This window comes from Lynx canadensis, chromosome B4 (genome assembly GCF_007474595.2).
Source record: "Lynx canadensis isolate LIC74 chromosome B4, mLynCan4.pri.v2, whole genome shotgun sequence".
In the NCBI taxonomy this organism is placed as follows: Eukaryota; Metazoa; Chordata; class Mammalia; order Carnivora; family Felidae; genus Lynx; species Lynx canadensis.
The window spans coordinates 85,586,109-85,600,564 of record NC_044309.1 but is presented as its reverse complement, the minus strand read 5'-3'; the positions used below and the strand labels follow the sequence as shown (position 1 = coordinate 85,600,564).

General features: G+C 37.3%; 1 pseudogene; it reads left to right on the top strand.

Moving 5' to 3' along the window:
- The window catches only part of LOC115518743, a 39,780-nt pseudogene extending 26,098 nt beyond the window's left edge, over positions 1 to 13,682 (top strand).
- Positions 13,683 to 14,456: the final 774 nt, after the last annotated feature.

The window sequence follows — 14,456 nt, the reverse complement described above, 5'->3', positions numbered from 1 at the left end:
AAAGTGGGTGATGGGCATTGAGGAGGGCACCTGTTGGGATGAGCACTGGGTGTCATATGGAAACCAATTTGACAATAAATTTCATATTAAAAAAAAAAAGAAATGTGAATTTTTCCATGCAACTGGTGATCAGCACAAAATTATGGAAAATAAGCTTATAGAGACAAAAGCCACAGTATGTTAAATACTGTATGCTCTAGAAATACATTGGTAATAAAGCTATAGGGGAAATTTCATCTCTAAATAAATATTCTTGATGTTGTGTGATAGGATTATTTCACTGAGCTTCCCAAAGTTTATGTCAAAAATCCCCTCTAATAAAATAATAAATACATTTATTTTCTTTCATATGGTTTCATGCTTGCCATGTGTATTAGAAGGGAATACTTCTGGTTTCAACTAACAAAATATGTAACTAATAGTGGCTTGAAATATAAGGAAATTTATTGTTAAATTAAGGAGTATCATAGACTAGATGGTAGTTACCCAGCTGTTAAACAATATACTCAAGGAACTGAGATCTTTACATATTACTGCCCTATCATCCTTAACATATTGGCTTTTTTTATTTTTTAAAAAAATGTTTATTTATTTTGAAAAAGAGAGAGTACATGCATATGCAAGTGGGGGAGGGGCAGAGAGAGAGAGGGAGACAGAGAATCCTAAGCAGGCTCTGCACTGACAGGGATCATAGAGATCATGACCTAAGCAGAAATCAACAATGGGATGCTTAACTCACTGAGCCAGTCAGGTACCTCTGGTTTTTCTTCCCTTTTTTTTTTCTTATTTATTTTGGGGACTGTGCAAGCAGGGGAGGGGCAGACAGCAGGGGATGGAGGGTCTGAAGCAGGCTCTGCACTGACAGGCTGAGAGCGGCAAGCCCGATGTGAGACTCAAACTCACAAACATGGAGATCATGACCCGAGCAGAAGTCAGATGCTCAACCAACTGAGCCACCCAGGTGCCCTGTTTTTACTTCTTTATGCTGTCCTTCAAGTTTACAAAATGGTGGCCACAACTCCATGCATGCATTAAAAGCAATAATACAGGGAAAGGAGTAGGGCACCTGGATGGCTCAGTCGATTGAGCGTCCAACTCTCGGTTTCAGTTGAAGTCACGATCTCATGGTTTGTGGCTTTGAACCCTGAATCAGGTTCTCATGCTGGCAGGGCAGAGCCTGCTTGGGATTGTCTCTCCCTCTCTCTCTGCCCGTCCCCTGCTCACTTACACACACACTCTCATAAATAAATAAATAAATAAATAAATAAATAAATAAATGGAGAAAAAGGGAGAAGGAAAAAGAGAGGGAGTGGGAAGGAGAGAAAGAAAGAGAATGAGAGAGAGGACCTCAGTCTTCCTTAATTGGGGTAGTTGACATCTGGGAGATTCTGATGCATGTCAAGATTCTCTGTTATGTGAGCAATTCCTCAGTATGCATGTTGATGAGAAGAGCCTACCATAAAGCCTGAAAAACCTAGATATTTGCCTTCCTAGATAACCTCATGCCTGAGGCAAAAGTACTAGTCCTAGACTCCAGTAATCAGATGCCTCTCTCCCAGACACTGAATCAAGAACTGAAGAAACACGAACCGTGTACAATCCATGACTACAGTGGCTGTGGCAACAACAAATCCTGTTTCTGAGACGATGATGGCAAGGGTGCCAAGACCGGGATTCAGTATTGAATGGCAATGGTAGCAGTGGTACCAGCCTTTAAGTTTATTTTCCTTGTAGAAAAGAAACAATATTCTCACTGAACTGACACTGTCACGTCATTTTGGGCATGGTTCTGTTTGTTACGGAGCGCCCCAAGATGACTCAGTTTAAGCTAAATTATGTCGCTTAAACAAACTCGAATCTTAGAAGTCAAACACAGTAAGCATTTATTTTGGGGCTTTGCACCTTAGGAATAGTCCCTATGTGGGACATGCTGAATTTATGAGAGAGAAAAGAGAGATGGTAGAATCAAGCAATGCTTTTTAAAGCTATTTCTCAGAAGTGGTGTAAAAATATTCCAATTACATTCCTGTGCCCAAAGAAAGTCACAGAACAAAGCATGATGTTAGTGGGATGGGGAACCATGTGCTCTTTTTCATCTTTTCGTATGTGTGTATATATATATTTTTTTAAGAACTTGGCTCTTAAAGTATTTTTTGGCAATAGTGTGAACTCTGCAATATCAGAAAACTGCTTTCCTGCAAGAGTTAATTTCTGTTGCCTGCAACTTGATTGATGACTACCCCTAGTAGACAAGGACTAAACCCTGACTTTGGTGCTCTGACTACACACACATGGGAGCAGACAAAGAACCTAGTGTGAGGAAGAGAGAACAAGTTGGTAGAATCACTGGCATAAAAATGTTCCCCCCTTCTGTATAGCATAGTGGTTAAGAACTTGCCTTTGGAGCCATAATGCTTTGCTTAGGATCTCAACTTCTGTGCATATTATTTCTAATGACCTTGAGCAAAATATTAAACTGTGTCCAAGTTTCACTGTCTGCAGAAAGAGAATAAGGTACCCACTTCCCAGGGCTGTTGTGGGGATTAAATGGATTAACATATGGACATAGAACAGTATGTGGACCACAATGAACATTTACTTTTAGATATTATTACAATTATTGTTACTCCTGGAACATAGCTGAAGATGTTTAGCCTTTATTTTATGATATGTGATGGTGATCCAGGAAAATGCAGAAAATAGCTCTCCTTGTCAGAGTGAAACAAGAAGTCAGAGCAGGATGAGGTCAGTGTGAGCCTGAGTAATTATTTTAAATCACATTTCATAGAAGGTAATCTTGAATTTATACTATGGCTAGCTATATTTGCTTATCAGCCTCTTCAGTGGCTTGGGGATCCAATGAACCAGAAACACTGCATGGTACTCATGATAAGTTTCCACATAAATGTTATGCTTTCAAATATCCTCTGGAGTAAGTTTGTTGCAAAATTTACTTCCCTGGACAGAACTTAGTGCAACTTCATTTTAAAGGAGTGGCTGATAAGATTGGAGGCACTCCTCCAATCTTGGCTGAAATATTGCCTTGCTACTGTATATATATGAGCTTGATGACAACAATACCAGTGAAGAAAATATTATATTCTGAACCTTTCCACAGTCCATTGTGTCAACTACACTATGCACCAAGTAATGACACTTGCATAGAGACTTAATGTTGTCAGTTGGGTCTACAATATCAAATTGCATTCAACACAAATCTGACAGTTACAGAGAGAAAATAAGAAGGAAGGAAACTTGCTGTCATTAGGAACCCATTTATTTTTGTAGTTTAACAATGGAATTTGGGATGGAGAGCTTCAGGAGGTAAAGGACAAAGGTGGATGGTGGTCAGCACCTAAAGTTCCTAAATAGAAAAACTTCTGCTGATTGCATCTTTTAAAAAATAAAATAAAATATGGACAGAAAGGGAGAAATAAGCATATTTGTTTTCATTTTTCTTCACTCTCACTGAGAATAAAAATAAATTTCATTAGTCAATAAAAGGGGGAAAGCTAATGATCAAATAAGTTAGATGGTTTGAAATTGGAAATTGCAGAAATACGCGAAGTACAAATGTAATACATTTATTCAAACACAGCACATAGCTATTATTATAGACTGCTAAATGAACTGTTGATTATGCAGTATGTGTAATTTTAGAAAAGCAATATTATGAAAAATAACATTTGCATTTTTCTGACTTCTTATTTGGAAATTTCAGATATTCCTGTGAATTAGTTCTTTTTTTTTTTTCAATCAGCTTCTTAGGTTTTAAGAAAAAGAAGACAAAAAATAACATTAAGCAGAGAAAATGTCTATTTCAGGGTATGTCTATTTGAGGATAGTTCACAAATCTGTAATTATATTGTATTAGTTTATTTTGTCATAAAAAACTCAAATGCTTAAAAAACAGTCTTTAGAGCAAGCTAATTTCCAAGGGGCTACATTTTGGGAAACAGCCCAGCCCAAATGATCTTTGCTGGTAAACAGGCAGCCATGACAACATCTTTGAGAAGCCAAAGAACATATATTGTTAATCAGTAACATGGATGGAAAATAGTTCTTTAATTAATTTTAAATATATAAAAATGAAGGTCCTTTTCAATTAAAAATTAATACATAAGGTGTTTGACAGAAAATATAATAAGAAAGAAGTGGGTTGCAAAAGTGAATTATCTAATGATTAATAAAAGCAATTAGGCACAATGCTAGATGCTTTAGATGGATTCTCTGCACCACATTTCTCAATAGCAATGGCTTTTGGGGCACCTGGGTGACTCAGTGGGTTAAGCATCTGACTTTGGCTCAGGTCATGATCTCATGGCTTGTGAGTTCAAGCCCCGTGTCGGGCTTTGTGCTGATAGCTCAGAGCCTGGAGCCTACTTTGGATTCTGTGTCTCCCTCTCTCTCTGCCCCTCCTCTGCTTGTGCCCTGTCTCTCTCTCTCAAAAATAAAAAAACATTAAAAATTTTTTAAAATATAGTAATGACTGTTATTTATTATTATCATTTTAGTATATTTCTCCCAGAACCCTATGTTTATTATATGTGTAGATTCATGGAATATACATATGTGTATATATATACAAATAATAATAAATACACACAGTTACATGTATATGTTATGTGCATACAGTTACCTATGTACAGGCACATACAATTTTTTCTTTGAGGTTTCAAGAGCTGAAATGAAATAACATTGTATGTATTTTACCATCAGCCTTTCACATTGTATGTACTTTACATCAGCCTTTCACTCAGAATAGAGATTTTCCATGCCAATTACACAGATCTATCTTATTCTTCTAAGCATCACATTTAAGTTATTAAAGGTTTTCACTATTACAAAACACTACAGGGAACATCTGTGTAATAATTCTATAGATTAGGATCCTGAAACTGAAATTATTTGCTATGCAACTAATGAGTACGATGCAAAATATAGAAGGTACACTGAAAACCAAAACTGAATATGAGTTCCCATTCACTAAAATTCATCAATGTGTATATCATCATCTGTTTAAATGCTTTCATCTTGTTGAGGAAAAAAGTATCAGTGTATTAATTTGCAAAGCACTGTTTACTTGTGAGGTTGAATTTATTTTCATATTTTATTGGCTAACTAGGTGGTATTTTTTTTCCTGTAAAATAGTTCTTAACATTATTAGGCCATTTAAAAATTGAAGTGTTTTTTTCTTTTTTTAAGATTTAATATTTATTAAGATTTAATAATTATTAAGTTAAAAAAATTTTTTAATGTTTATTTTTTACAGAGACAGACAGAGCATGAGCGGGGAAGGGGCACAGAGAGAGAGGGAGATACAGAATCTGAAGCAGCACAGAGCCCTGAGCTGTCAGCAGCACAGAGCCCAATGCGGGGCTCGAACTCACAGACCACGAGATCATGACCTGAGCCAAAGTCAGACACTCAACCAACTGAGCCACCCAGGTGCCCCAATTATTATTAAGTTTTAAAAATGTTAAAATATTCCTCTTAGAATTGAGAATATTTCTCACCCAAACTGTCACTTGTCTTTTAACTCTGGGTATGTTGTTTAAATGCCCTACTTTTTTGATAAAGTGGTATTGACTTGAGTGAACTTGGCTCACTATCTGCAGAGTTGATAGCAAATGCACTTTCCCCTAAGTCAATTCCAGCCATTCCTGGTTACTATGCATCCCTACATTCTATCTATATTAATAAGTGACTTATTTATTCTAGTTTGTCAAATAAGTCAATGGAAAATTCATAGTATAGCTGTACCTAAAAGATGATGTACGTGTAAGTATTTTAACATCCTCGTTAAATCATTTGGTCATCTTCATCCTTCTAAAGATTTCTTTCTGTCTGTGATCTCCAAGCTAATTGCTTAAGACCAGGTATACTGATAGAAGACTCTGAATCTCCAGCTACTAAGGATGACTCAGAATTACCTTCTTAATCTCAGTTTATCTATAATTTCCTTTACAGTAATAGGCTTTAAAGAGAATTTTTTTAAACTTGACCAACAGGTGGCAGGACAGGGAAATGCTGTCATGAAAGCACAGACTTCACATAACCATACAAATGAAAAGGAGTTTATTCTGTAATCTCCTTGCATCGTTTCAGACACTGTTACCAGGTTAACCTTCATGAATCACTTTTTTTCGTGCTACCCACTACTAACATTGTAATAGTTCTCTGTTGCCTATAGGTCATTGGAAGACATACTGAAATTCAAGGCTCTGAATATTCTGGTCTTACTCTACCTGTCTCTCCTCATTTCTCATTCTTCACTCCCTCTTGACTCAATAATGAATCTTTCATGCCATCTAAGCTTGCAGTTTGGCTCTACGTGAACTGGTCATTTGCATTTTCAACTCTAAGGTCTTGAGGAAAGAGGTTGAAACAACATACTGCATTTGTTAAGACTCAGAATTTATATTAAAGGCAATAAAGGGTACTGAGAAGTTCATCTCTCATCAAGAGGAGGAATATACATCTTAAAAAGATTTATATAACACCTTTTTCTCTTTTGACTTTCTTTTAGTAATGAATAAAACATAGTCAATTTAAAAAGTTATGCTCAATAGTTAGCAGTATCAAAAAATTTGTTTTTATTAAATATCAGAATTCCAAACCAGAAAAGGCAAAATACAAGCAGGAACTTCTATATCTTTTTCTTAGCATGTTCTTCTTTCTAGGCATTTATATTTCAGTTACATAAATGATTTTCTAGCCTATAATATATTGAATGGTAGCATAATATAGCAAAAAAAATTTCATTGGCAGTAATGAGAACTAAAGTTTTAAAATTCCAATTTAATATATATGAACATATTCAATAATTTTATGAATTTTTATATTAAGCATTCTAAAATATAGATAAAAAATAGGATACAATAGCTTATTTGAATTAAATTTTAATGTGCCTTAACATTCATGTGTGTATAATGGATTTGGTTGATACTACTAGAATTCTGGTTTAGATGAATTACATTGAGTAACGCCTCTGTGTGAACATGAAAGGCTCTATAATTGGGGAAAACCTGTATTTATATTTTATTTTACTAAGAATTGAAATATACATTTTGAATGAATGGAGCACTATTCTTTATTTTCTTCTTCTGCCTTTCTATTATGGCAATCACTTGGGGTTCTAAATTTGGTTTAATCTCCATGACATCTCCAAATGAAATTTCAGGTCAAAAAAATAGAAATAGAAGTCTGGACACATGTGACTGATTTTTGATAGAATCTTCCTAAGAGTTAAGTGCATTGAGAGGACTAGAAACAGGATTTAGAGAAAAGTAATATTTATAGCCAAGACTATGACAATAAGGTAAGTATATAAAACATACAGATGACCAAATCCACCGAATTTTCCCTTTGTTCAAGTACATGATCATGAGAAAATCAAAATTTTATCAACCTGTCATAAAAATAACATTAAAGATCTTAAATAAAATTTAAAAGTTACAAATGATTTATCTACCCATGTTTATATCTTCCCTTGCTTTGATAATTGTGTAAGCACTTCGTTTGAGGATTGAACTCCCTAAACACTGCCCTTGATTGCTCCCATAGCAGCTGGTTCTCTGTTGCCTAGGGGCACATACTCAACTTCTGACCATTCTGACTTTGAACCTGAGTTTCTTTTCTTGTTGCCTTTCCTGCTTGATTCATAGCAAGCATAACAGATATTCAGATAAATAAAATAATGAGATAATTGTCTCTTCCACAATTCTGGATGTCATAAACCTACACGTTTTCCTAACTGAAAACTTGAAATTGCTAAATCTTGACACTGTGTCTTGTCTTTCTCCAACTGAACCTTGGTTCCTCAATAGGCCTATATCTCCCACTTTTGAAAAATTCTTACATGTGGTCTGACAGGACACACTCCCTGTTATTGTTTGCTCCTCATCAGGAATCTTGAGGTAAAAGTTTATATTTTCTTCTTGAAGGCTACGTATATTTTTAATCACTTTCTGTAAAACACCTATAAAGAGGCATATTTGTCTCAAGGTATCAGAAAATGAGCACGTAGTAGATAGTAGATATGATATTGCTATAGTATCCAAAGAGTAGAAGATCACATTCAGAATCTGAGATGAAGCTACTACTGAATTTTCAGTTATGACTCATAACTTAGGAATTTATCTCTTAGGAGATGTTACTTTATTCTATTAAATTATCTATCTACACTAAGAAAATATGACCATGAGGAAATACGTCAAAAATAATAATTATTATTATTACCCGTGGTTTAGTATTTGAATATTTATAGCAATGCTTTATGTTCAGAAAAAAAAATAGGACACAATTTTTGTCAACAACTGTCTTCTATTCTAGAATGGAGAGGAAGACATAAAAGTCAAAACTTCAGGGGCGCCTGGGTGGTTCAGTAGGTTGAGTGTCCGACTTCGCTCAGGTCATGATCTCGTGGTCTCTGAGTTTGAGCCCCGCGTCGGGCTCTGTGCTGACACCCCAGAGCCTGGAGTCTGCTTCCGATTCTGTGTCTCCCTCTCTCTCTGCCCCTCCCCGACACATGCTCTGTCTCTCTCTGCCTCTCAAAAATAAAGAAAACTATTAAAAAAAATTTTTTAAGTCAAAACTTTGTAAAAAATTGTGTTTATTTATAATAAATTATTTTATAAAGCATTACAATAAAAAATAAGAGTATCAACTTAGAGATATATATATTACAAAAGAATATATTTTTTTTCATTCTTTATTCTTCTCTTTAAACTTTATAACTTAATTGGAGTTACACTACACCTATATGTAAATCTGAAAAAAAAAATTACCTCATCTGTAATAATGCCTCTTTACAATTATCTAAATCTACTTTTGATCTCAAATATGAACATAACACAGATATCTTCAATATGCATCGAGTCAAGAAATGTACTCTCCTTGCTGAAGATATTACTTGAGGATAAGCTCTAACAAAATGAGAGCGCTGGATAAAATTACAGGAGGTTTCCCATAAGAGAGGCATGTAGGCTAAGCAGGGTTGGGTATTGAAGATTAGCCTTGGAAGAGTAGAGGGGTAAAATGTGTACATTCTGGATTAAGAAACTAGTATGTAAAGAACTATAAGGCAATAGCTGTGGCTGATACATGGGCTATGAGATGGAATCAAAGGAGATGAGGCTCTGGATACCAGCTTTGGTCAAATCGCAGAAGACCTTACACGCTTCACTAAGAAATGTCAGTTTTATCCTATGGATAATGAAATTTCCTATCAAATAAAAACACACATTTAATAAGAATTCATATGTATTAGAGATGAGACAAGGAAATCTAAGTAGGAAACTAGGTAGATATATAAGTTAAACAGTATGAACGATGTATCTAGTTCAACATAAGATATAGGAATCACAGGGAAATACAGATTGATCAAACACATGGCTTGACACTAAATTCTAGGCACCAGAGAAATAAGAAACTACTATGACTGGTGATGTATATTTACACAGACCTTGGAGGATCTGAGTAGTATTAGTTCTCTTCCTTCAAGCAGGGTATGATAGGAAGAAAGCAAGGAATGACTTCAAAGTTCTGAGAAAGTAAATCAAATAGTATAAACCTGAAATTCATATCATTGCAAAAGACAGTATTATTCTCAGAATTTTACTCAAACAAAAAAATCTGTATGACTTAATATTAACTTAATAAAAATTGCCCCCTTGGCTTTTTGTTTAATGACATAAAACTCAGAATTACTTCCTGTCTCCCTTATCGGTTATTAAAAATTACTTAGATATTAAAAATAAGAGCCATAGTTATACATTATGAGTAAATAGCTCACTAACACCAAATGTGTAATTTTGGGGTGCCTGGGTGGCTCAGTCGGTAAGCAACTGACTTTTGATTTCATGGTCGTGAGATTGAACCCCAACCATGTCCCTCATCAGGCTCAGTGCAGAGCATGGAGCCTACTTGGGCTTTGTTCTCTCTCCTCTCTCTCTCTGCCCCTCCCCCACTTGTTCTATTTCTCTCTCTCTCTCTTTTTTTCTATCTCAAATAAACTTTTAAAAATGGAATTTTAATGCTTAAATTAGACTAGTTTCAAACTTAAATCAGAGTTGGTGATTGTATTTTCTCACAAAACAGTTTCTCAGTCATAACGATAACTGTCTACAAAAATATGTATAATAAGCCTGACAAACAGAGGCAAGGTTACTCATCCTCAGTTTGATTTTCAGTAGCCTTGATGCAAATATTGCTTTGTGGTTATCCACCTATTCTCAGTATTTAGGTTATCTTTCCCACTCAGAGTAGAAGGTTAACAAGGATGACAGCACAGATGGTGACTTTTTCTTCTTCACAAGTCAAAGTGATGAGCCTTATAAAAGACTGTCACCTGCACCCTCTCACCTGTCTGGTCCCTTCTGTGCCCCCATCTGCACAGAGTTAATCGGATGACTTGTACTTCCTTGACCTCTTGAAAACCAGGCTTTCAGGATCAGCTCAGAAAATGCTCAAATTACTGGCTTAGGTTTTCTTTTTAATTGTATATATATATATATATATATATATATATATATATATATATTATTAGCAAATATATATATATATTATATTAGCAAATCAGTTTGATGATGCAAGGTCAAAATGGGCTATATATTTTTTACACTTAAAATTCAAATACTTTTAACTTTCATGATCTGTAGCTACTTTAATGTAAAGTCTAATGCTCCTTTTGAGTCAATACATATTATCTTTCTCCCCCAGTTTTATTGAGATGTAATTGACATATAATATTGTGTAAGTTTAAGGTGTACAGCCTGTTGAGTTGACACACTTTTCTATGGCAATATGATTACCATCATACCATTATCTAACCATCCATCGCATCACACAATTACCATTTCTTTTTTTGTAAGTGAGAACAAGAAATAAGATTTACTCTCTTAGCAACTTTCAAATACAAATACATAATTGTTAATGATGATCACCATGCTATGCATGAGGTCTCCAGAACTTACTCATCTTCTAACTGTAAGTCTGTCTGTACCATTTGACCAACATCTCCTCATTTCTCCCCATCCCCCGGACCTTGGTAACCATTATTCTACTCAGTTTCTATGAGTTTGGCTTTTCTAGATTTCACATATAAGTGATATCATATAGTATTTGTCTCTCTCTGTCTGACTTTATTTCAGCATTAGCATTATTTTAGCATAATGCCCTCAAGGTCTGTCCATGTCACAAGTGGCAGGATTTTCTTCTTTCTCATGGCTGAACATTCCAATGTGTGTGTGTGTGTGTTTGTGTATGTGTGTACTACATACATATATATACCTATATGTATATACATATTATACACATTGTATGTGTTATATGTATATTGTACACATATTACATACACTATATATGTGTATATACTTATACATACATTTTTATTATCAAGTTAAAATAAAAACCAAACCAATAATGTACTATTTGAACTAAAAACAATCCTTTTCCCTATGCTGCTGAATAAATGCACCCACTATTACATCATTGTCAATTCTACTCCTCCAGGTGAGTACTGTTTGTCATATTTTTTCAAAAATTTGCTATAATGCGGTATTTCTGGTGAGATTCAAGAGTTGTGTATTTTTTCACAGCTTCAATAGTCTGTTCGCATTTAAACCTCAAGTAGGCAGACATTTTATTCCGTTCCTAACTCTGAATGGATCACATATTGCCTTCTTTTCCAAAACTGCCAATCTTTTTTTCCCTTTATCCTTCAAGTAAATGCCTTCAAATATATGCAGGTCTGCCTTGGTCCTGACTGTAAAAATGAACAAAAGTAAATGAATAAAAAACCTTCACTAGAAAACTAATAACTGTTTTGTTCTTTCCTCCGTTCTTTTTAAACAAAGATTTCAAAATGTTTGTCTGTTGATGGTAGCCTCTAAATATTTGTAATTAATTTTCTTTCTCTTGTCTTCCATTCTGACTACTAGATTTACTGTTTAGCTGAAATAATTTACTTCAGGGCATCTTCCGGGTTAAATTTTGATAGATCTAACTATCCCCACACAGAGCCTCTGTTAAGCCAGAGTTCTAGAATGTGTTTTACCAAGTTTGACTGTTGATTGGAGGACTATAATCAGGAAACTAAGCCAACTGAAGATTATTTTTAGATTAGGTAGAAACCAATGAAGTTGCTAGAAGCAAAAGACCAGCTAGCCCATGAATGTAACAACAGGGGCCAGGCCAATTTGTCAGGTCCTTATGACAGATTTTCTCCAGAACATATGGAGACAACGAACTCATTTTATGGCAAAAGAATGAAAAAGACACTCAGAAAGAAACAGAAAATCATATAGACCTTAAGATTCAAATTATTTTTGCTAGAGTTTCCTTATGTCTTAGGGATGTTTGGGTCCCGTCAACGCATATCCCCAGGAAGGTGAACACGGACAATATTGAGTAAAATCCAGTCTTGGGAGTGGGGGTGGGGAAAGGAGCAAATATGCTATTTTTATAAATGTAAGTGAATGTGATTGTGACTATAGGAAAAAAAAAAAAAACACAAAGTAACAAACACAGCTGAAATTGACTTTGTCCCTATTCATCACCTGAGAAGAGTTTTATCTTGCAGCAGCAACTCAGGCTCTAAATCCAGAGGATGTGGAGACTTAGGTAAATTTTAATAACACGACTAGGCTTTTATTTTGATAATTTTTATAGTTACCTTCTATTTATGGTAAGTTAAACTAGTGTCCTCTTTATGGTAGGATGATATTTAAGATGGATTTAAGGGCCAAATTTCGAGGTTTGGAGGGGTTAAAATCATTACAGGAATAGAAACAAGGTTCTCCTGTAAAATGGAAATAGGTCAGGATGTAGCAGGACTCAGTGCAAATGCTTCTTCCCAGCTGCAGCAAACTGAATCGCAGGGAGGTGGCAGGTTCTTTGGCAAGCTGTAACCAGAGTTCTGGAAATGGATGTCAAATGATACAACTGGCCATTTCCATTTACAGATTCACTTAGGAAGAGTGAATATAACCAGCCACCATTTAGATATTCGGAGACAGGTTCCCCTCCCCATACCAAGGTCGGATTGGCTTCACCAACTACCAAGTGGTAATGTCAGGAGTCTGAGAGGCAGTGAAGAAGCCAGAAGGCTGAGATACCCTCAGGCAGCAGCTTTTAAAGTATACAAATCTAGGGGTGCCTGGATTTGGTGCCATGACTTGGGCTCAGGTCATGATCTCAGGTCAGAGAGTTCAAGTCCCACATTGGGCTGTCACTGTAGAGCTGCTTGAGATCCTCTGTCACCCCCTTTCTCTCTGCCCCTACCTGGCTGGCACTGGATCTCTTTCAAAAATAAATATTTTTTAAAAAGCATGCAAAGACATAGTCTTCTGGGGGCCCTCAGAGTTAGTCCTGCATGTCCCTAGAGCCAGCCACCAAAGAGCAGGCCACGCATCCAAAGTCCCAAGGACGGGTCACCAAGAGTAAAACTTCGACCCAGACTCAATCCAGGGCTGGAAGTAAAACCGGGATCCAGACGCAAACCGAGACGCCTAACGCAAACCCGGGCCTCAGGCGCAAAACAGGGTTCCAGACACACCCAGAAGGCCAAGCAGAGAGTCCTGAGTAAAAACCACCCTGACGTAAACCAGGTGAACAGTGCAAGGACTCTGCGGGGGACACAGCCCTGGAGCAGGGACAACAAGGACGACAACGTGAACTGAGCCCAGGCCAGCGGAAGCCGCCCCATCTCAGCTGAGTCTGTCTAGGAGCCAAGCTCTCCGTCCGCGTTGGGGTAGACGCGAGGGAGGGTTTGCAAGTGAGAGGTTTGCAAACCTCCCTCAGGAGCACATCTGAAAAGCTTGGGTTCCCGACATGGCTTCAAAACCTCCCCCCTCTCGGGGTCTCAGTTCCCTCCCCTCAAGCTCACGGCGACACCTGGCTGGCCCTCCTACCTGCTTCCAGGAGCCCTCAGCCAGGTGCAGGTGCTCCAGGCGACCTCGTTCCGCGTGGAGCAGTGGCCTCATGCGTCCCAGGGAGGTCCCCCTGCGTCTCCGTCTTGAGCTGCGCAGCTGCACCAAGTGGGTCAAGGCCCTGGCCAGCGCTCGAGGCGGCAGCTGCACCAAGTGGGTCAAGGCCCTGGCCAGCACGCGAGGCGGCCCGCAGGGAGGGCGGCAGGTGACCAGGACTCTGTTCCTCTCCAGCGACGGCCCCTGGGGAACGCTGGCCCGCTCCTACTCCGGGTGCTCAGACTGTCCTCTCTGGCTCCCCCTGTCACGTAGATGAGTTAATAAACCTGGAACCAAACACATGCCTGAACTTGAGCGCGAAGGCAGCTGCGGGCCTGGGCGGATCGTGTTTCCCCCCAGAAACCAAGGGCTGGCATCGCTGTGCACACTTCTAGGGCGAAATAATCCCGAGGGAGAGAAATGTCTCTCTGAAAAGTTGATTGATGATATGATCACAATATCATAGTTTCATCGAGTGAAAACTGTATC